Raw genomic sequence first — 24,488 nt, 5'->3', positions numbered from 1 at the left:
CCACCAGTGGGCAGCAGGGCTCTGGGAAGAGAGAAGCCTTGTTCAACACAGAAAAAACAAATAGTAATAATGATAAGTCACTGGCACCTCCTACTTCCAGTGAGAGTGCTATACATGGATATTTAGTACCCTACCCAAGACTCTCTATGGAAAGAGCAGGGAAAAGAATTATCAAAACAAATGGGCAGATCAGATTCAGAGAGTGCCTGAACAGAGCCAGAAAAGAGTGAGTTTTCTAGTACTGCTTCTCCAAAAATGGAACAGCCCTGAGATAGTGCGACATGCTGCTCACCTCCCCACATCAGCAAAGGGAGACTCTGAGCACTAGGTTTTATAGACAGGGGTGAGACAGACAGACATCTGTAGGCAGAAAGACAGTGAACACCACCTGGATCAGAGGTTTTTGGCCATGTGTTTGTTAGGCAAGAAAAGACCATGAAAGAAAGACAGAGATGCTCATGATATTTACTTCTCCCAAGTTGATTAAGGCACTCAGATCCATGGATGTCTGTGAGGAGTCATGCTCAGAATACAGCTAGCAACCAGGACACACATTTTGAGAAACAATACCCCTCAAGGCTTTGGGAAGCCAATTGTCTGGCCTAAAGGGGGACACTGTTTGGCTACTCAAAATCAGACAGTGATGTTGTTGTACAGAGGGAGCTGTGTGGAAGCTCCAAGTTAATGCTATAACAAATGTGTGAAAGATTTTATTCTTTTTTCTATTGTTATTTTGTTAGTTGTAGTTACAGTATCCTTATATTTTGTTGGATTTGGAGCAAGTTTTTTTGTTTTTCTATTTTGTTTTTATTTTTTTCTTGTGGTTCTTGTATCTTTGTTGGTATTGGTTGATTATTACACTATTAAGTCTCAAGATTTTCTCCTTTAACTGCTATCTCTGTTAGTTCTCTCCTATCTTCTCTCTCCATTCCCTATTTTCTATCCTCTCTTCATTATCTTGCTTCCTTGACTTCCTCCTCCTTCTCTCCACCTATCCAACAGCACAAATATAAAAGTGCCTCTGTAACTCCATTAGAGTATAAAAATTAAGCAGGGTTATAAATTAAAAAGTACACTTAAGGGCATGTCAGGGTAAATCTTTACAAAATTGGGAATAGAGCTTCCAAAAAACTTACGTACAATTATATTTACAGGTACTGACAATCTCACACCTCCCTCAACCTCTAAATACACTTCCTTCATCTGGACAGCTCCTTCTCACTCAACAAATACTCTCTCTAATGCCATCAACACTAGCAATTTATCCCAGATATAAAAATAATTCAGAATTTGAATTCCTATTTTTTAACCTACTGATATTTTTCTTACCTTCTTCTCTTCCCATTAACATATTTCCTTATTTTTCCACTTCCTCTCCCCTCTCCTACACCCTCTACATCCCACAAATAGAAAATGCAGTCTGTACGGGGTATTGAGGAAATGGTGAAATTGTCGAAACCAGTTTTAGTGTTTATGATTGATGTTTGCTTGGATCTGTTGATACTTTTATAACCAGTAGAAGTTCTCTCCTCACCAGTGACAGGATCCAATCAAATTGAATGGAATAGGTGGAAATGGTATACAATACAAACCAGCTATCCCCCTTCTAGACATCTTCCCCAAAGAGCTAAATATTTCATACTATAGCAATACATGCATACAATGTTTATAGCAGTACAATTCATAATAGCTAAATCCTGGAAGCAGCCAAGATATCCATCAACAGATGAATGAATAGAGAAAATGTGGTGTCTATATGTAAAGGAACACTACTTGGCCTTAAAGAAAGATAAATCCAAAGACAACAGATGCATTTTAAAAATATAATGTTGAGTGAAATAAATCAGTCACACAAGCTTAAATGTTTTGTGGTACCTCTTATTTGAGTAAGGCACAGTACAACAAAGTGTATAATAAAAGGACAGATAGAAGGAAACAAGGGGATAGAAATTTTGCAAATGGAAAATGGTCTAGGACACTGAAGATGAAAGGAGAGGAGGAGGGGAAGATTTGGCCGACTACCCTAACCAAAGTCAGAGCGGGCTGTAATATGGAGCAGGCATTTTCCCCCTATAATTCATTCTAATGTACTCAGACTTGGACCAAAGTCTATGTGACTTACAGGAGCATGTTGGATGACATTTTGGGCTAGTATAGCTTCTGTGCCAATGACTGCTGTGGAGATCTAAGCCCTGATCTGTGAAGCTGCAAGGTTCCTAGTGAGATAACACTGCAGCTGAGGACTACATGGCCCACATTCTATCCCCAAACCCGCACATCCCTTAATTGTTTTCAGTAGCTTACTGATAAACCACAACTGACCTTTGGTCAGTTCTGATCTTTCTGCAAGTATGTCTAATTCTTTCTACAAGCCTTGCCTGTGTCAGTTGATATCACCAGATGCCACATGAGCCCTTCTACCCGTTTTTACCCATGCCTGTATAATCAATAAATACCGACGGACCTGGTTGCTTGTGGTCCTTGCCACATGCTCGCCCTTATCACCACATGTTTGTTGTGACCCATCCCGGATCACCATTATCTGTTCAAATCTTGTTTCTGTGTCTTTCTTTCTTTTGCCTTGTGTCATATTGCCTTACAGGAGATCTAGCCTCTTGGCTAGGGCCTCAATAAGAAGGGGAAGCAAATAGAATTAAGATATATCACATAAAGGAACCTAGTAACCTCAATGAATGTTATCATTATATGTTATAAACCTGAGCTACGAATAATAATAACAACAAGAATGAAAATGAGGAAAGGGGATTTAGAGGTGGAGAGGAAGGGTGGCTGGAAAAAGGACTAAAAAAGAGAAACATTATTTATTATGTAATGTGCCCACTTCCCAAGGTGAATGTAAACACCATGTACTGCAAACATGTACTAATAAAAAACTATTGCCTATTCCTTGTTACAAATATATTCTCATATATTTTACACAAGTTTTATAATTTTAACTTTTATATTTAAATCTGTGATGTCTTAAAATTTTTGCTTATAATGTGAGATAAGAATTTAAATCATTTTTCTTTCTCAAATATATACTAAATTTCTTCCCAAACACTGGTTGTAAACACTATTCTTTCTTCTATTGAATTAAGTGTGAAAATGTACTGACTAAATATTTCTGAACCCTTGGCACTGCTAGTTTGATCAATTTTTGTGCATATACACTAATATTGTCTTGATGACTATTGCTTCATATTAATTCTTAGAATCAAGTTATTAAATCTCTCATATTTTTCCTTTTTCAATATTATTTTCTGGTTGCATCGGGTCTACATTTATTGTTTTGGGGGCCTTTTCATTGTTTTCTCTTTTCATGTGCATATTGTTTATGTAATTAGTATTTTAATTTCTACAAAAAAAGCCTACTAGAATTGTATGTGTATACATAGAATTGTATGTGTATGTGTATACATCTGTTTAAATTGAATTGAGGTCTGAATATAAATAATGAATATTTCTATGCATAAACATAGTATATCAATTTATCTAGGTCTTTTATTTATTTCCACAGTATTTGGCAGTTTCATTTATTATTGCTTAAATTTTCTTTTTTTCATTTTTATTGGTACATGTTTGCAGCACATAATGATTACATTCCTTGTAGGGAGTTGTTACAAATGTGCATATAATACAACTGAATCCTTTTTTTTTTTTTAACTCTTTTTCCTCTCCTCCTTCCACTTTTCCTTCATTTATTCTTTCCTTTCCCTTTTGCAAAGACACTATTTCCATAATTCCTCTTCTCTTTTATTTTGCTATTTATTATATTGAGTTTCTCATATAAGAGAAATCATGTGATATTTAAGTTTGTGTGTCTAATTTGTTTCACTTAACATTATGGTCTGTAGCTGCATCCATTTTCCTACAAATGGCTCAAGTATATTCTTCTTTATAGTGAAGTAGTAGTACATTGTGTATAAATATCTCATTTTCTTTTCTATTCACCTACTGATAAATATATAGGCTTCTTGCAGTTTTAAGTGTATATGTCTTATACACATTACATTTATTTTATTTTAAAGTATTTAATATTTTTGCTCCTATTTATCAATGATATTATTGTATTTTCCAGTTATTTATTTCTTGTGTATAGAATTACAACTGATTTTTGTATATTAGTCTAGAGTACTGCAACCTTGCTAAATTCACTTATGAATTTTAGTTTTGGTTTGTTTATTTTTGTAAGTTTCTTAGAATTTCTCCAACATTGAAAATGCATTTTTCATTCTGTGATGTTATTGATATAACTGAAGAAAAGGCAGAAGAATCACTTTGTTGAGTGATTATTGTGTAGTAATTAAAAGAAGGCAAGAGTGTCCTAGTTGTGCCCGCTTTTTTAAACAAGTGTGCTATAATAAAAAATAAAAGCAATTTTGTTATCTAGTTATATTATAAGTCCCTGAATTACAAATGAGTTTCTTTCTGGGAGAACATACATAAGTTGGATTCATTCATAAGTCTGACAAAATGAGTCTTATACATCTTTGACACAAATACATTCCCAGCAGTGCCCTTCACATCACCACTGCTTTTTCTCTTGCTTCCAGATATCCTGGCCTCTGATTGAGCACTGTACCACTGTGCACTATCACACTGTATGGTGAGCACACAGCAGCACAACTGTGACAATGTTTGACAGACACGTGAGCCACTTCTGTGATTTGTTCACCTCTAAAAATGTTCGTAATATGAGCTCTGTTCATATTTGTGAAAGCTCACAACTCAAACGTTCATAAGTGACTGTATAGATTTTAGGTATTGCAAGAAAATTCCTCTTCACTCAATGTACCTCAAGCAAGCCAAAATGTTGGACATGCTTGACAGCATGTATTTTTCAAAGGTGTTTCTCTTTCATATCATTATACACATACTGTCAAATTCTAAAGATAGTCAAATATGTATTGATATAGTGCTATTTGACACCAAGTAAAAACCTAACTAAATATTAATCTTTGGAATTTTCTATATTATGCCTATGTAAATATATAGCAACATTATTTCTTTACCAGTCAAGAAAGATAGGCTAAAAACTAGTCAAAACCAATAAAAAATCTATCTTCCCATAAGTGTTAGACTCATACATGTTGACAGAATGTTGAAACATTCACCATGCAGAATTTCCGTTGTCACTAATGTCAGCAGAGCATCTATAGTGACAAATAAAGTATCTGAATTGAAATTTTTAACAGCTACCAGAGGAAGTTACACATAAATTGTCAATTCAAATAAATATTAAAAAATATAAAATTGGTCCTGTGGATATAATTTTCTCTTTCCTAGCTGTTGGACCACATTGATAAGCTTTGAGCTTGTCATAAATCACAGCTATTACATTGCCTATCATCATTTGGAGCCTGCTGCTTCTCTTAGAAAGCACATCTCCAGATAAATCTTGCTGGTGTCAGATTTTGTCTTGACAAAAACAAGTCAAGTCATAATGTATATTCTATGACCAAAGGTCTGGAAAAAAGTATATATGATGTTCATTATTAATCTGCCTATCATTTGAACAAGTGATGCTGATATGGCATTGAGAAATTAGACTCCTCTAAAAATTGAAACATAGACAACATTTCTAAATGCTTTGTATTTCACTTTTTCTTTGGTGATATTGAGTTATTCCCAATTTGAAGGTACTCACAAGGTTGAAATGTATCCAAGGATGCAAGTCCTCCTGTGTTAAATTATGAACAGCATGCATTGTGTCTGTTATCCACCTGATGTGGAAAGATATGTGAGCAATTAATTTCTAGAAATAAAATGAAAGGAAAAAATTCTTTATTCCAGTATGGTGGAAGTAAAATGGGGCAAGAATTCTGCACATCATTTTTAAACAGTGTTAAAATTAGCATTATCAACAATGGTATGGCAAGCACAGAAATACTAAATTCTTTTCCCTTACTCTCTCTGGAGAAACATCTTTTTGCAATGCTTTTTGCATGAAATAAACAGAAGATGTATTATGAATTGAAAAATGATTAATAGCTGGACCAATACACAAGAGACAGAGTCTGACCCTAGAATTTTTCTTTTATTTGAGAGATGAAGTTTATCTAAATTATGAAGACTAGTAATAGAATGAACACTCATCTAAATATTACCCACCTTGAAAAATATAATATTAGTAACTTATGAGCTTTCTAGGAGCCTATCAGGATGTCCTTACTTTGGTTTTCCCTCTGAATTAAAGGTTTATGTATTTATTGTCCTATAGATGTACTTATATATTTCTAAAAATATAAGAAAATCATATAATACTTGTACTTTTGAGTCTAGCTTATTTCACTTAGCATATGTTCAAAATTTATCCATTTTGTAGACTGTATCAGAATTTTCTTCTCTTGATTCAGCAGTGCGTGCCAACCACCTATGCCAACCGGCCAGATCCAGACAATGGCAGAGGGCAGAAAGGCCATAGCACTGAGGTTGGAAAGATGGCAGAGTGGTGAGCAGCAGAAAGAGAGGCCCTCTCCGTGGCTTGTTGTTGAAAACTGAAGCCCACCGGGAGAGAAAGAGAGCCACTGTAATAAAAAATGCAACAGACCACAGCCATCGGTGAGTAGTTGGAATCAGCACTCTCTATTGGAACATGGACTTACTGTGAGGGGAGGGTGATGCAAATCTGCAGCAGAACTGGGCAGAGTTCAAATCCACGGAGGGCAGGAAGCTCAACTCTGGCCTTGCAGCCAGAGACCAGCCTGAACCACAGTGGACTATGGCTGGCTCATTGAAACTAATCAACTCTGTTCTGTACACTGCAGCCCACATTGTCTACCAGGAACAGCAGAGACACACCTTGAGGGGGACTTTTTTTTCCTTTTCCTCTTTTCTTTCCTTCTCTCTTTCTCCCCTTCCCCCTCATCCTCCTTCCTTTCCTTCTTCTCCTCCTCTTTCATTTCTCTCCTTTCCTGTTCTTGTTTTTGTCCAGTTTTTTTTTTCTTGATTGTTCTTATTTTTACAGGAGCATAAATACAAATTTTAGTTTTCCTGTTACTGTTAGTGTGTTCTGTTCTTGATTTTGTTCCTCCCTTCTCTCTTTTCCTCCTGTGTTCACCAGTTTATCCTCCTGTGTCCTCTAGCCTTACTTCTAACCTTTCCCTCTCCTCATATTTCACTATTCCCCCCAACTCCTTCAAGTTTTCTTCACAGAAGGTAAATTTGCTATATTGAAGGGATCATTTACTGTAAACATATTTCTGGTTGGTCCTTTATTTTGATAAATAACCACAAGTCTAGTCTATAAAGTTAAGGGACAGATTAACAATTACCCCAATTTGTCATTTTCTAAGCTGTGTTTGATGCTATTGTTGATGCTGATTGTATTATGCTGACCAAAGTGATGTGATTGTTGTAGTTAGTGGTTGTTCCTGGTATACCAAAACTGATTTTGCCTAAGGGTCATTACAGGCTCAAAACACAAATATCAACCCAAGAATTAAACTAACAACATTAACAACCAAAAAGTAAATTGAGATGACACCTAAACAAGATGCAAACCCAGACTTCCAGCTCACCAAAGGCAAACCCAAGGAGCAAAGAAGTAGAACAGCCCAAAAGCCAATAACCTGGACTCCCCAAACTGATAATAAGGGAAATGAAACAAATGAACAAGACTCTAGAAAAATTCAAAGGAGAAATAATTTCCCAGATAATTACAGAGATGGAGACCAAAATGAAAGGCATTCTTAGAGACTCTAGAACAGAAACAGATAAAAAAAATAGAGGAGCTCAGGAACATGATAGAAAACATGAATGACCAGCATAAGAAAGAAATGGAATATATGAAGCAGATCCAAACAGATATCCAGGAGACTAAAAATTCCTTTGAAAGTGAATACAGTAGAATGAGCCAATGTGAAGACAGAATATCAGATCTACAAGACATGATTGTGGTTAGTGACCATGAAAAGAGAGACTTAAAAATAACAAGGAACCAGGAGAAATCAATCCAGCAGCTGCTAGATGATGCAAAGAATAACATAAGAGTCATCAGAGTCAAAGTCAATGAAAATAAGTCAATGCAATGTTTAATGCAAACAACATTAAAAAAACTGTTCACAGAGGTAATGATAGAAAAATTCCCAAGCAGGGAAAAGAATCTGACATACAGAATATGGAGGCATATAGGATGCCAACTAGCCGTGATTAAAAAATAATCTACACCTAGGCATATAACAGTCAAAGTTCCAAAAAATCCAACATAAGAACAAAATACTAAAAACAGTTAGAGAAAAGAAACAAATTATCTACAAAGGAAAGCCCATAAGAGTCACAGCAGACTTCTCAACACAAACCCTTAAGTCAATAAGAGCCTGGAAAGAAATATTTCAAGCCCTAAAAAAAAAAACCCTCCAACCCAGACTGATGTATCCTGGAAAAGTGTATCTCAAAATCGATGAAGAAATAAGATACTTTCATGACAAAGAGCACCTGAGGAACTTCATGAATATCAAACCACCACTCAAAAAAATTCTAAACAACAAATGAAAAAAGACAAGAAGGATTACAACTCCATGAACCCCAATAGAGTGAAGCCATCTGGCAAGGCAAGAAACCAATTAGGATGGGGGGAAAATGAAAAAAATAAAAGAGCCCAAAACAGGAAAATATAATGACATAAGTCAATGCACATAAACTATAACCATCAATGTTAAGGGCCTCAATTAACCTATCAACGTTCTCAACTAACTGGCAGAATAGATCAAGAAGAAAGTTCCAACACTGTCCTGCATACAAGAAACACACTCAATTCAAAAGATATTCATAGACTGAAAGTTAAATGATGGAAAACAATACTCTATGTGAGAGGAAAACACCAGGAGTAGCTATAATATTTGCAGATCAGATGGATTTCAAACCAACACTAATTAAGAAAGACAATGAATTAAGAGAGACCCTACAACCTTGTAAAGGGAATAATCTAAGAGGAAGAGATGATAGTCATAAATATATATGCACCAAATACTAGTGCACCAAACTATCTAAAACAAATATTAACAGACATGAAAAATCAAATAAACACTAATACAATAGAAGTGGGGAACCATAATACTCCACTGTCACAAATAGATCAACTAGACAAAAAAAAATCCATGATGAAATACTAGAACTAAACTAAACTTTTGAACAAATGGATTTAATAGATGTCTATGGAGTTTTCCACCCAACAAAACCAGAATACACATTCTTCTCAACTGCACACAGGTTGTTCTCCAAAAGAGACCACATGTTAGCTCATAGAACATGCTTAAGGAAATAAAAAGTAATTTAAGTTATATCCTGCATCTTGTCAGACCATAGTGCAATGAAATTGGAGATCAATAACAAAAGAAACTATAAAAACTCAATAAACAGATGGAAATTGTATAACACCCTCCTGAACAATGAATGGGTCACAGAGGAAAGTAAAGAAGAAATTAGACAGTTTCTACAATCAAATCATAATGCCAATACAACACACTGGAATTTATGGCACACAGTGAAAGCAGTCCTACAAGGGAAATTCACAGCAGTCAATGCTCATTTAGGAAAACAGAGCAAGCTCAAATAAGCAATGTAATGCTAAACCTCAAGCTTCTGGAAAAATAAGAGCAATACAAAAACAAAGGTCATACAAGGGAAGAAATTATAAAGATCAGAGCAGAAAATCAATGCAATGGAGACTAAGAGAACAATACCAAAAATCAATGAATCAGAAAGTTGGTTCTTTGAAAGAATAAATGAAATTGACAAACCCTTAGCCAAACTTATCAAATAAAGAAAAGGCTCAAGTCCATGCAATTAGGAAAAAAGGGTGAAATTACAACAGATCCAACAGAAATCCAGAGGATCGTCAATACCTACTTTGACAACCTGTACTCCAATAAGATGGAAAACACGGATGAAATGGACAGATTCCTAGAAACATATGAATTATCAAAGTTGAACCAAGAGGGTATAAAATTTCTAAACAACCAAATATCAATTAATGAAATTTTAAAAATGTTATTTAAAACTTACCAACAAGAAAAGCTCAGGTCTTTATGGATTCATTGCTGAATTCTATAAGAAATTTAAAGAAGAACAAATGCCACTGCTTCTCAAATTCTTTAATAAAATTGAAAAGAGCAAATTCATCCCTGGAAGCAAGCATTACCTTGATACCAAAACCAGAGAAAGACTCAACCAAAAAAGAGAAGTATAGGCCAATCTCCCTAATGAACATAGACACAAACATCCTCAATAAAATCCTGGCAAACGGAATGCAGAAGATCATTAAGAAGATCATACACCCTAACTGAGTAGGATTCATCCCAGGGATGCAGGGATGGTTCAACATATGCAAATCAATCAAAGTAATACACTATATTAACAGAGGCAAGGATGAAAAACATGTGATCATCTCAATATATGCAGAAAAAGCATTCAACAAAATCCAGTGGCCATTCATGATAAAAACCCAACAGAAAATTGGAATAGATGGTCTTTATCTCAACTGGATAAAAGTTATCTATGAAAAACCTACAGCCAACATCATACTAAGGAGTCAATAACTGAAATCTTTCATGCTAAAATCAGGAATAAGACAAGGATGTACACTATCACCATTCTTGTTCAACATAGTTCTTGAAATATTAGCCACAGCAATTAGACAAGAGAAAGAAATAAAAGGAATAAAGATATGAAATGAAGAAGTTAAACTCTATTTGCAGATGACATGATACTCTATATAAAAGATCCTAAGAACACCACCAAAAGTCTTCTAGATGTAATAATCAAATTCAGTAGAGTATCTGGGTACATCATCAACTCATAATAATCAATAGACTTCCTGTACACAAATAACAGACTCACTGAGAGGCAAATTGGGGAAATAACTTCTTTCACAATAGCACCCAAAAAATAAAATACTTAGAAGTCAATCTAACAAAGGAAGTAAAAGAGATATATTTGAAAATTACATCATTCTTAAAAAAAACAGATTGAAGAGGATATCAGAAAATGAAAAGACTTACCTTGCTCTTGGGTAGGAAGAACCAATATAGTAAAAATGGCCATACTTCCACAACTGCTATATAGATTCAATGTGATTTTGACTGAAATTCCAACAACATATTCCACAGAACTAGAGAAAACAATCCAAAAATTTATTTGGAACTAGAAGAGATCTAGAATAGCAAAAGCAATTGTAGGCAACAAAGACAAGGCTGGGGTATCACAATCCCCAACTATAGTACAAAGCTACTGTGATAATAACAGCATAATATTGGCAAAGTAACAGACAAATCTAACAAATTAGAATATGCAGAACCAACTCCAGAATTTCTCAGCCACCTCATATTTGACAAAGGACCCAAACACCCTCACTGGAGGAAAGATAGCCTCTTTAATAAATGGTGCTGGGTTTTAGCTTGCCAAAGATGAAAGCTAGACCTGTATCTCTAACCATACACTAAACTGAAATCAAAATATATCAAAGATCTATTAAATATAAAAACAGAAATACTAAACCTGCTGGAAGATGGGTTAGGTACAACTCTTGAAGACATTGGTTGGTGTAGGAAAAGATTTCATTAACAAAACCTCAGCTCCATGGGAACTAGCACGAAGGATCAACAACTGGGATCTCACCTTATTAAAAAGTTTTTGTATAGCAAGAGAAACCAACAACAGACTGAAGAGACAACTCACAACGTGGGAAAAAATTTTTACCAGCTATTCCTCAGACAAAGGTCTACTATATGGAATACATAAAGAACTTAAAAAAATCAGACCTCCCAAATTTAAAGATCCAATCCAAAAATGGGTATCTGAAACTAATAAACATTTCTCAGATGAAGAACTAGAAGCAGCAAATAAACATATTAAAAAATGTTCAACATCATTAGTCATTGGAGAGATATAAATGAAAACATTGCTGAGATTCCATCTCACTCCTGAAAGAATGGCTGCTATCAAGAAATCAACCAATAACAAATGCTGGAAGGGCTGTGGAGAAAAAGGAACACTTCTCCACTGTTGATGGGAGTGTAGACTGTTGCAACCACTGTGGAAATCAGTGTGAAAATTCTTCAAAAACTAGGATGAGAGTTCCCACTTGACCCAGCTATTCCCCTTCTCATAATGTTTCTAAAAGAATTAAAAGTATCATACCACAGTGATATATGTGCACAGCCCTAATGTCCATCAACTGAGGATTGGGTAAAGAAGATGGCTTTTTAAAAAATAGAATAGAGTACTACTCGGCCATGAAAAAGATAAACTGGAGACGTTTATATCTAAATTAATGCACCCTGAAACCATACTCTTAAGTGAAATACATAGGACACACATATGTAAACACTGAATTATTTCTCTGGTGTGACAAACTGAAAGTGTAAATGAGGACCAAAATCTATAACAGATATTATGAAATAAGAAGAAAATATTCAAAGGGGAATGGAAAGTAGGGCAGGGATGCAGGGGAAAGGAAAGGAAGGAAAGAAAAAAACTTAAAAAGGAAAAAATGGAAACAAATCTTATGTATATATGTGCTGGGGATGTAGCTCAGCAGCGCCATACCTGCCTCACAAACACAAGGTCCTGAGTTCAATCCCCAGTACCCACCCCCCAAGAAAAGCTTATGTATATAGGGAGGTGTGTTGGTGTGGAAGTGGGGGAAGAGGAATGGGAAAAAATAAGAACCAAGACATGTCATGTTTAGGTACAAATTCCCAGTGATGAATGTGATCATAATGTATACCTAAAAATGTACCAATAAAATTAATGAATAAACATTAAAGAAAAAGTAATTTTCTTCTCTTTTCAGGTGGAATAATCATATATATAATAAATATATTTTATATAATTTTGTTAACCCATTCATCAATGAATATCAGACTTTCAATTTTTTGACTATTGAGAATAATATTTCTATGAATATATATTATTTATTGGATTTTAATGTCAACTATTGTAGTCTTCAGATAAATCTGATGTTAAATGCATTTTAGTGTGTAAATATGTTAAATATCATTCACTAGCATTGTGTTTATGAATTTTCAATTTGTATTTATGAGGATATCAGTAGGTAATTTTCTTCTCAGTTATGTAATTTTTTCAGTAGTTGTTGGTATACAGGATTTGCTGCCCTCCTAAAACAAGGCAGTTTTAGTAAGTTATCTTTATTCTTCTATTTCCTACAACAAATACTTTTGTGAAATTTATATTATTTTTTCCTCAAACATTTGATTTACCATGAGTCTGAGTTTTCTTACCAGAAAAGCTTTTGGTAAACAATTTAATTTCTTTAATAGAGAAATTAGAGATTCTTTGTTTCTACTTTGTCAATTTTAATAGACTTTTTTAAAAAAAAATGCCCATTTCATGTAAATTGCAAAATTGTACTTTTAAAGAAAATTCCCATTTCATGTAAATTGTAAAATTCCTGCTATAAAGTTGTTTGAATTTTTGTACCCATTCAATGTCTGTAGGATCTATGATGATAGCTCATTAAATGAACCCTGAAATGTGTGGTATTTAATATTTGTAATATATGAAAATTTTAAAATAAATTTCTACTCAAGTAATTCTTTAACTCACCAAGTACAATATTTATATTCTTTGTTGCCATTCAATTTAAGATATATCTACTTTCATGTAAGATTTCTTGTTTTTCACATACAATTTTACTCTGATATTTAATTTTTGAGTTCTGTTAATTTCCTGTATATGCTTTACTGTTATTAAAATGAACATTTGTAAAATGTAATTTTTGTAATTTTCAACATTTTAAATTGATTGCAACTCATTTATCACTATTTATTTCTTTTTACTTATTCTGAAATTGATTTTATAATATTCTACACATTTGTATTAGATCAAGATATTTAGATCTGTATTTTTATGAAATTTCTAATTGTTTTACTTATTGCTAAGAGAAAAGCTGTAAAAATAATCTCTATTTCTCCTTTTCTTTCCATCAATTTGTACACTTGACATATTTTTGTCCCATTTTTATTGGTCTAGATAATTATAATATAAACTTTCTTTATGAATGATTCCTTCTCATTTTTTATAAAATAGCCTTCTTTAGCTTAGGAATGTAGCTTTTCATTTCATTGACATAAAGTAGAAACTCAATCTTATGCTATTTATGTAGAACACTATTTTCCATACACTTGTTTTTTTAAATTTCTATATCTAAGTGTGTCCCTAGTGGAAAACACATTGAAGGATTTTACTGTTTTATTCACTTAATCAATATTTGTCTTTTAATTGAAGTTTTTAGGCTGTTAATGTGCTTACTGATAGATTTAGGTCCAACATAGTCTTATAATTTTATTCCCTCTCTATTTTGTTGTTTCTATCATGTCTTTGCATCTGATTTCCTGGCTTCCTTTAGATTACTTACATTGTTTAATATAATTATTTTTATCCTCTCTTAACCTATCTGTTGGGTTTTGAGAAACATCCCTGTATTAAATTTCACTGGTTGATCTAGAACTTAAGATACTTGAACTAACATTCCACGTCTATTTAAGAGTTAATATTGTGCAACTTTATAAAACAGGTAAAGACCTTGGAACTATATAAATCACTTTTAAAACTCTCAGTGAACTTTGGACTATGTTTGTGCTGTGTATTATCTCCATATACACTGAACACTTTATACAGTGCTCTCATACACTGGAAAAAGTCATACACATTTTAAAAATGTGTAATGAAAGCATTACTCAGGTTGTCCTATTGCTTCTCATTCATTGCTAATTCTACAAGTTAATATAATTTCCATTCAGTCTGAAATTCTATTTTTTTTTTTTTGTCTGAGGTTCTTAGGCGTGTCTTGCAGATCAGATTTAAGGTCAAAGAATTCCCTTAGTTGCCTTTCATGATTTTTATTTTGTTCCTGATATTTTGAGGTTGTCTTCTGAAAGTTTTATCTTGCGACACTTTTAGAATATTATTTCAATTTTATTTCAAATATTATTTCAATATTACTTCAATTATTAACTTCAATAGTTGCTATTGAGAATGATGGTGATTCAAATCATTGTTCTTTATGTCTTTTCTCCCACTTCTTAATGTTATTCGTTTGGTTTTAAGTTTTATTGGGATGTATTTCAGCATGGTCTTCTTTGAGCATTCTGGTTTGTTTTGATAAACTTTGTACATGTATAAATACAAATTTGGAAAAATTATTTATTTAAATAACTTTTTGCACAATTTTCTTCTACTCTTTGGGAGCTCCAATTACACATACAGTATACATTTCATATTGTCCCCCATTTCTTAATCTCTGCTTTCTATGAATCTGATTGCTTTTAAATGTTTTTTCTATTTCATATTACATGTTTTTAAAATTATTTTGATATTTATTGAATTTCTTCTCTATTATGTTCATTCTATTAGCCCTTCTAAAAAATACTCAGATTTTATAAATTTAGGTTCTAATTTATCTTTGACTATTTTATCTAATTTATGCTTTCCTTTTGTATCCTCTTGTATTTTTCTTTATCTTCTGGAGCACTGTTATAATTGCTATTTTAATCTTTTGTTTGTTAAACATGTTATCTCTGTGTCGTCATTTATTTACTATATTTTTAACCTGAAGATTAGTTACATTTTGGTGACCCTTGTATGTGCACTGTGTACATTGTGTTGTATAGATTCTCAGTGCTTTTATATTCTTCCAGAGTTCTGATGTTTCTATTTGCTAGATAATAATCCAGTTAAATTCAGCCCACAATATTCCTCCCCCTGTAGAGTAGTTTAAAGTTCATTTTAGTTCACAACATCTTTCTTCTACTGATTTGACGATGTCTCATTTGTGTGTAAATAAGTCATGGATCTCAGTCCTCTGTATGTTCATGACAGAATCCCTCTCCCTGGTTTGCTCCACTTGGGGATTAGGTCACACACGATCTGGCCAAAAGGTCCCCTTTTCCTGTCCTGAGTAGTTGTTTTTCTTTTTCACATATGTTTCAGCCCCATATTTTATCACCAAAGAAACTCACACATCTGCAATGGATTTTATTAGTTTTGATATCATTTTATATTTGCCTATTTTTATTTAGTTTTCAATTATCAGATAGTTTTTCTTCATATCTTTTCTAAAACATTTCATTGTACTCAGCTACAAGGGTAAATTGTAGTAGATAAAAACCACCATCATGGAATTCTCCATACCATCTCATTCTTTGATGCATGTACAATTTTTTCCACAACTAATAGTTTGCTTTCTTTTTTGAGCTTTTAAATTAAAGCATCAGTAGTATAAAAGAAATTATTATAATACTTTGGTCATTTAAAGGAATAATACAAATATTAAGAACAATTTTATAACAAAAAAGTAGAACTGAGTTGAAATTGAAAAAGTTTCTTGTTAATATACAACCTGATAAAATTAACAGAAGAAATAAGTCTGAATAAGATTCGAGTTTTGGTCAGAACTTCGCCATTAAGACAACTGCAGATTTAGTTTTGTTGATAAATTCAAAGTTCAAAGGACAAATAATGTTATATAAACTCTTTCATAAGTTAGAGGAGAGACAAATCAATGTAACATTAACATAAAACCTACCAAAGATGTAAGAAAAATATTGTGCCATTATATTCATAATGTATATATCCCAGGAAAGAAACTAGTTGAGCATTTGAAAATATATAAATACCAATTGCCTTATCAACAAATTTTTAAAAGTGAACCATATGGTAATTTTAAATTGTACATAAAATATATTTGACCAAATCCAACATGTATTCAGTGTAAAACTCTAAATAGATTACTAACAGAAGAAAATAACCTCAAATGGATAAAATACACCTACCAAAAAATAGAAAATATCACACTTAAAATGGAAACATAAAATACCTTTCCCTAAATTCAGGAACAATAAAAACCATTAATACTATCATATTGACAGTTAAATTTTAGTCTTTGAATGGTAAGGTGCATTTTTAGACCAAAACAACATATGATAATTTTTTCAACATTGGATTAAATAATGTTTTCTTAAGATACAAAAAGCACAAAATATGAAAAACTCAATAAAAATTGAATTTATTAAAGTTATATTATTTTTGTAAAAAAGTAACATTAAAAATAAAATGGCCAGTCTCGTGAGGGGAAAATATTTTTTAAAAACATATATTTCTGACAAAAACTTGTATACAAAATACACAAATAACTCTTAAAACCTAGTGATAAAATGAAAAATTACTAAATAATAATGGAGGAAAAGATTCAAACAGGTATTTCAAAGTTACAAAAATAGTCAATAAGCACATGAAATGATGCTTAAAATTACTAGTCAACAGGGAAATGCCAATTGAAATCATAATGAGATACCACTATGTGTTCCTTAGAAAGGATACTAAGCATCTTCTTTTTAGATTTCTTTCTTTTATAATTCTTTTTTTTTTTTTGGTACTGGGGATTGAACTCAGGTCCTTGCTCTTGTGCAGCAGGTGGAGAAACCACTGAGCTAAAATCCCCAGCTTTCTTTTATAATTCTTGAATGTTAGTTGTTCCCACCTATAAATCTCTTTGATTTATTTGAATATTCCTCTATCATACAATTATATTTTTTCTTTTGTATTATTGCAGAAGAAACCATGTGAATGTAAGTTTTCCTCCCTAGACATTAAACTCATCTATGTCTCACTCGGTGCCCTGGGCTCTGAAAAAAAAGACCTGGAAGCAAAGTGAAAAATAATGAATGTATATTAAATTGAAGGAAAACTTAATTAGATTCAAATTTCATTAATCTAGTAATTTGTCATATTTTCTTGTTATAGGTCCTAAGAAAAAAAAGATAGAAGCAAGATATGCTGTTACAGGCTAAGGAAAAGCAGCTATGCAGAAGGAAACTTCAGATAGAACCCTCAAGTTACCTGAGTAAAACACAAGACATTTTTTATTTCCCCAACAAAGTAAAACTTTCATAGCCATGTCTATACATAACTGAAATCAGATCTGAATAAATGAGGCTTTCCAAAAAAGATGAACTATTTTCTTTTTAAATACCTCACAAAGACATCCAGCCTTCTTAGAATTTTTGTAGAGAATTTTCAAAATTTCAAAACTTTTCAAACACCCCAAATTTTGCTAATGTGTGAATGCCATTTATTATGGTTTGAGTGTAGACTGTCTCCCAAAGATTTGTGTGGTGAAGGCTTGGATCCTAATGCAACAATGTTCACAGGTGGTATTTTTGGAAAATGATTGCATCATGAGGATTCTGATCTCAATAATAAATTAATGAGTGAATGTGTCTTCATTGTCCTCCACGTTGGCTCCTTGACTATCCTCCATGTTGGCTCCTCATGGGCTGGCCCTGTCTAACTGCCTACAAGATATCTAATTAACTTACCTGCCGGCAATGTATGTGCCACTTATGTGCTAAAGAAAAAATTCTCAGCAAGTCAATTTTGGAACGATTTCAAGAAATACAATGTGACGATGTTTCAGTATATTGGAGAACTTTGTCACTACCTTTGCAAACAACCTAAGAGAGATGGAGAAAAATATCACCAGGTGCGTTTGGCAGTTGGAAATGGTTTGCGAAGTGATGTATGGAGACAATTTTTAGACAGATATGGAAATATTAAGATGTGTGAATTTTATGGAGCTACTGAAGGAAACATTTGTTTCATGAACCACACTGGGAAAATTGGGTCAGTTGGGAGAACAAATTGCTTTTACAAACTTTTTTTCAATTTTGAATTGATAAAGTATGATTTTCAGAAAGATGAACCCATGAGAAATGAACAAGACTGGTGTAGTCATGTGAAAAAAGGAGAACCTGGACTTCTCATTTTTCGAGTGAATACAAAGAATCCCTTCTTTGGTTATGCTGGGTCTTACAGGCGCCCAAAAAACAAATTGCTTTTTGATGTTTTTAAGAAGGGAGATGTTTACTTTAACACAGGAGACTTAATGGTCCAAGATCAGGAGAATTTCCTTTATTTGGGGGATCGTGTTGGAGACACATTCAGAGGGAAAGGAGAGAATGCGGCAACCACAGAGGTTGCTGATGTTATTGGAATGCTGGATTTCACACAGGAAACAAATGTCTATGGTGTGGCTGCGTCAGGTTATGAAGGAGAAGCAGGAATGGCTTCCGTTATTTTAAAACCAAATAAGTCTTTAAACTTGGAAAAAGTTTATGAACAAGTTGCAACATCTCTACCATCTTATGCCTGCCCACGATTTTTAAGAATTCAGGAAAAAATGGAAACAACAGGGACATTCAAACTACAGAAGGTTCAGTTGGTGGAAGAAGGATTTAATCCACTCAAAATTTCTGATCCGCTTTACTTTATGGATAACTTGGAAAAATCTTATGTGCCTCTGACCCAAGAACTTTATGAGCAGATAATTTTAGGGGGGGTAAAACGTTAAGGTTTTTGTAGATATAGTATCATTTGAATTTCTAAGAAGAATGAGAGGAAAAGACAGATACTACTTGACTTACAGTTGGATAACCTCCCAATAAACCCATCATAAGTTGAAAATATCATAAGACAAAAGTGCATTTGTGCACTTAATACATCAAACATCACAATGAGCAATACAGTGCACTGTGAAATCAGTTGCTTGACCTTGTGATTGTGTGGCTGACTCAGAGCTGCTGCTTGCTGCTGCTGCCCAGCATCACAAGACAGGAACATACTACATATTTCTAGTCTGGGAAGAGATCACAATTCAAAGTGCAATTTTTACCAAATGCATATGAGAAAGTAAAAGCAAAAAACTGCAAATAAAATCACCATGCAATGGGAATCATATATATGATTCCTCATTATGAAATGGAGAATTGGAACTAACATTAACCTTTTGATATATTTTCTTAATATACAAAATAATTCTTTTATTTACTAAGATTTTAATTTGCTTTAGTTGATATAACTTTAGTTGATTGTCCTTTTCCCCTATTTTCAGAGTCAGTGCATAACTAAATATTTGCCTTAATGTTAAAGATTTTCAATAATAAATATATGGTTGTTTGTTTAGATAATCATTCAGAAAATACTTTCTAATCTGTAAAGTTTCTAGTCTTTAATATAGGGCTACATTTTACCCAAATATTTTATGTATGTTTTATCCTGTAATGCAATAAAATCGTCTTCATTAAAAAAATAAATAATAATAATAAATTAATGTAGCAGACACCCCTGTCCAGTATTAGCAGGCTATAGTGGCACAAGCTTCTTGCCCCTCCATAATTCGCCTGTGTTACACTGGAAGTAGCAGAGCTTGGCTGAGTTCACTTCCAGTCAAGGTCAACTGACTCCAGCTAAATTCTTCCCCTCTGAATTAGCTGTTTATCTCATCAGCAAAGATATCCTTGTGTCTTCATTCTACAGTCCTGCCTTCTTGATACTCCTTATCAATAGGTGTCCTGGCCAGTTCCCCCCTTTCCACACTTGAATGAATAAACACTGGATGTCCTGGAAGTCATTTGTCTTTGCTGCCCAGAGCAGCTTAGATCAGCCCAAGACTCAGTTTCTCTCAAGTCTCTCTCTGTGTTTCTTTTAATCCCCATTTTCCTATCTCACAGATGTCGTACTGGCTTTCAGGAGGCCAGGACCACTGCAGGGGTCTCTGGCAACTTCCATTACCCTTTCCCTATAGATTAGTCCATTGATGGGTTTATAATTAAATGAACTGTTAGGAGGTAGTGGAAACTGTAGGAGGTGGGACCTACTTGGAGGAAGTCAGTCAGTGGAAATAAGACATGGAAGGGTATATCTTGTCCCCAACCTCTTCCTCATGCTATCTCTTGTTGCTTACCAGTAGCTATGAGTTAAGCAGTCTCATCAGCCATGTGCTTCCACTGTCATGATGTTCTGTCTTGCCCCAGGCTTGAAGCATGGTGCCAGCTGACCATAGACTGAAGCTTCTGAAAATGAGCCAAAATAAATCTTTCCTCCCTTAAGTTACTGTTCTCAAGTATTTTGTCACAGCAGTAAAAGGCTGATTAAAACATCATTATCAAAACAAAATTGTACCAGGCAAATAAAAAAAGAAATGAAAGGCTTTACTCAAGGCCATTGCAATAGGGAAGAGAGACCAGGATTCAATCTGACCTTTTAAGAGTTGAAGTGTTGATGGGGGAAAGGAGCTGTAGGCCATCTGTGCTTGGTAATAGCTCATATCTAAAAGAAAGGTTAAATTTAATTATATCTTTGTGGCAGGAGAAACATTTAGGCTTAGAGCAAAGAACCCACCAAAGGTAAGTTAGGTACCTACCTCTCATAGAAACAGGGAGATAAGAGAACTATCTTTACTGATCATTATGTTTGAAAAGGGTGGATATCACTTCCTTGAGAAAGTCCTGGTTTGTAGAAATGGCAGGAGACTTTTGAAAAGATTTGTATCTTGAAGAGGCAGAGAAATGTTTTATAATGACAAGTTTTCTAAAGTAAATGATCAAAAACATGGAGCAGGAAGTGGTTAGGCCACTGGGAGTGAAACTTTTACAGTTCTCAGTGATCTGATGGGAACAGCCCTCTGCAGCACGTGCTCACCACCACTAAGTCAGGCCATCTAGATTCTGTAAGTGGCTAGTTGAGAGGGAGGTCAGGGCCCCAGGCAGAAGCAGTCAGTCTACAGAATAGCAGAGGGAAATATTAAGGGTATATTGATCACCTCCTTCATTAATGATTTCATGTTATTGATATTCAACCATTAGCCTTGGCTTTTCCACAGTGCTCTGAAAATTTTCTTTAAGCAGAGAACCAGTCCTTTGGTTAAGAGAAGAAAACTGAATGTGGATGATAACATATGGTTGTCTTCTAATGTTTCAAGGCCAGTGCAAGGACAAAAAAGTTTCAAGTGGCTTACTACAGTTGTACACATTATAATTAGAGATAATTTTTCCTAATTGATCAAGGAAATGCATATTTCTTTCAATAGTAATGAAAATAGAATTGATAATGCTTACTGCACCCAACTTATTTCTTTTCCATACTGTTTGTCAAAAATGATGCAGCATACATATTATTTTGGGAGCAAGAGGGGTTGAATTTAATCAGTGGCTTTTGTTTTCTTGCTATTTGCTTTGATTGCTGCAGTTTAGCTGTTTGGTTCTATTGAGTCATCATCTATTCCTTCCTCTTCTTCCCTACTTCTCTTTGTTTCATTAGCATCTTTATTTTATAATTTCTTTATTGTTTGAGCTGTGGTGCTCAGTGTTTAAATGGTTGTTTTGTTTAAATTCCTTTCTTTTAATCAGAAACTTTTATTTCAAACTAAAGTAGTTTGAAAACTGATATGAAGTTTGGAATTATATATCTTTACCTATCTGTGAAAGAGTTAGTAGCACACTATTGAATGATGTGGATACTTAGGTCAATTAGCACAAGACCTTTCAGGTACAATATGCTACACTGGTTGCCTTAGTAGAGGGTATCAGGCATCTGTGTTCTCTGGAGCATACATCACAGCTCATTAAGAGACATATCTACTGTATTTTTCCACTTCTTGAATAATGCTCTGCATTGGTCAATAGGATAAAATCTTAGGTGTTTTTGATAGTCCTACACTTAGGAACTCTGTTTCTTCCAGGAAAATAAGCCTGGGGCAGCCAAATGGAGGATTAGGGGACAGATGAGGATGTCCCTACATAGGGCAGCCCTTGGTTTCAATCACTACAAACTGAGGGCAAGGGCATAGCAAGTCCTGGTCAAGACCATGTTAGCAGAACCTCTTGGGTGATCAATAGACTAAGAGCAAAAATAAATGTATATTTCATATCACTAAAGTTTGTTTGTTACACAGTACTATTAGAGTATTATATAAATGATAACATCCACTTTGTTTTTTTCCATTAGTGCCTACACTTTTCTCCACCTAATTATTTTAAGCATTTGTTGCTATACTGTATACTGAGGTACCAGGGTAGGTACTAAAGGCACAAAAAAACCCCAAATGTCAACAATGCCTCTCTCAGTTGATGTGGGCATATGGAAAACAGAGAGCAAAACATTTATAATAGAGTATGATGTGTTATACCAGATAAGCACAGGCTCAGTACAGACCCTGACAGAGATATTTAACCAAGACATGGATCAAATTGTCTCAGTGGCAGTGAGTGATACATATGAGAATCTTGAATTATGTGGAATAGAAGCTAAGTATGTTAAAAACATGTAACAAAAAATATTCTTGAAAACGGGAAATTAATCTTTTAATTGTGGGCTAGCAGAAGACATTAGATAAATTGCAAAAACTTAAAAAATAATTGCATGTATGAATTTGGACATACAAGTATAGAAATATAAGCAAAATAAAACAAAAACAGATTAGAGAAATATCCATGTGTTTCAAAAGCTTGATCTCCATCCTGAAAATTATAAAAAATGAAGGTTGACAGGAACAATTTGATGTGGTTATTATAAGCACCTTGTGAGCTCTTTATAGCAGCCATAAAATTTTAAAATGGAGGTGTGTGAAGAAATGAGAGATAGTAGAAGGTGAATCAGTAACTCAGTGGTAAAATAAGACAGTTTGGTGTACTCAATGCCATGGAGACAAAGGAAAGAAAGAGAAAAATAGCAAGGGAGGAGATCTAAAGTATATTAATGTTCAAGAAGGTATCTTACTAAAGGATATCGAGAAATACACAAAAATGTAAAGAGAAAGGAAACTCATCACTCACCTACATAGAAGAAAAAACAGAAATTAAGCTTGTAATTACCACCCCTTGCCTGACTTGGTGTTCTCTGGGACTTTACAAAGTATTCTGAGATAGTGGCTAACTGAATGAGCAAGAGTCAATTCAGAGATGGGAAGAGCAGCATAATAGAAACTTCTAATTCAGTAATGCTCATATATCAAAGTTGTGCCATAAACTATTAATGAATTGTATCTGCCCGGTTGTATCTTCACCATTGAGAATTTCTCAAAAGGAGGTACAATAGATGGCAAAAATATGACCACAAAGAGAATGTCTTTCTATGTTCTTTAATTCTTTGTAGTCATGTGACCTCACTTGACCAAAACAAAACAAAACCAAAACCAAAACAAACTAAAACAAAAACCCAAACAGAATAAGGGATACTATGCAAATTTTGAGTCTGCCCTCAAGAGACTTTTTGATGATGCTTCTCATCCTAGGACCCTAAGCCAACAATGTGTGCAGACATGACTGGATTGACCAGCTAGAGGCTCAGAAACACCAACGGACAAAGCAAGCCATTTCAGCTAATGACCCCTAGGGTAAAGCAGTTCTAGCCAATCAGGGAGCTGGTCATATTTGCTTGAGTAAGCACAGCTAAGATCAGGTGAAAGACCTTCTGGCTGACCAGAATGAAAAAGCTGTTTCATAAAATTGTGATCTACATGTATACCTATTGTTTTAAGCCTTTATGTTGATGATAACTCATTGGAGCCATGAAATCCAACTGATAGTTTTCCTAAAAGTATGGGCCCCCCCAAATAAAGCAGGGTAGAAAGAAGATGATGGCTTTATATTTAACCAAACTAGGTAGGGCTAAAGTTGATAGCATTTATG

At 34.0% G+C, this 24,488-nt stretch overlaps 1 pseudogene; it reads left to right on the top strand.

Moving 5' to 3' along the window:
* The first annotated feature begins 281 nt into the window (after positions 1 to 281).
* Positions 282 to 19,372, top strand: LOC101716678 (long-chain fatty acid transport protein 6 pseudogene; annotated as a pseudogene).
* The last annotated feature ends 5,116 nt before the right edge of the window (positions 19,373 to 24,488 follow it).

The sequence above is a fragment of the Heterocephalus glaber genome, unplaced genomic scaffold (assembly GCF_053883595.1).
Source record: "Heterocephalus glaber isolate CG9 unplaced genomic scaffold, H.glaber_assembly_v1.0 deba00000331, whole genome shotgun sequence".
Lineage (NCBI taxonomy): Eukaryota > Metazoa > Chordata > Mammalia > Rodentia > Bathyergidae > Heterocephalus > Heterocephalus glaber.
This window is presented reverse-complemented; position numbering and strand designations above follow the sequence as displayed.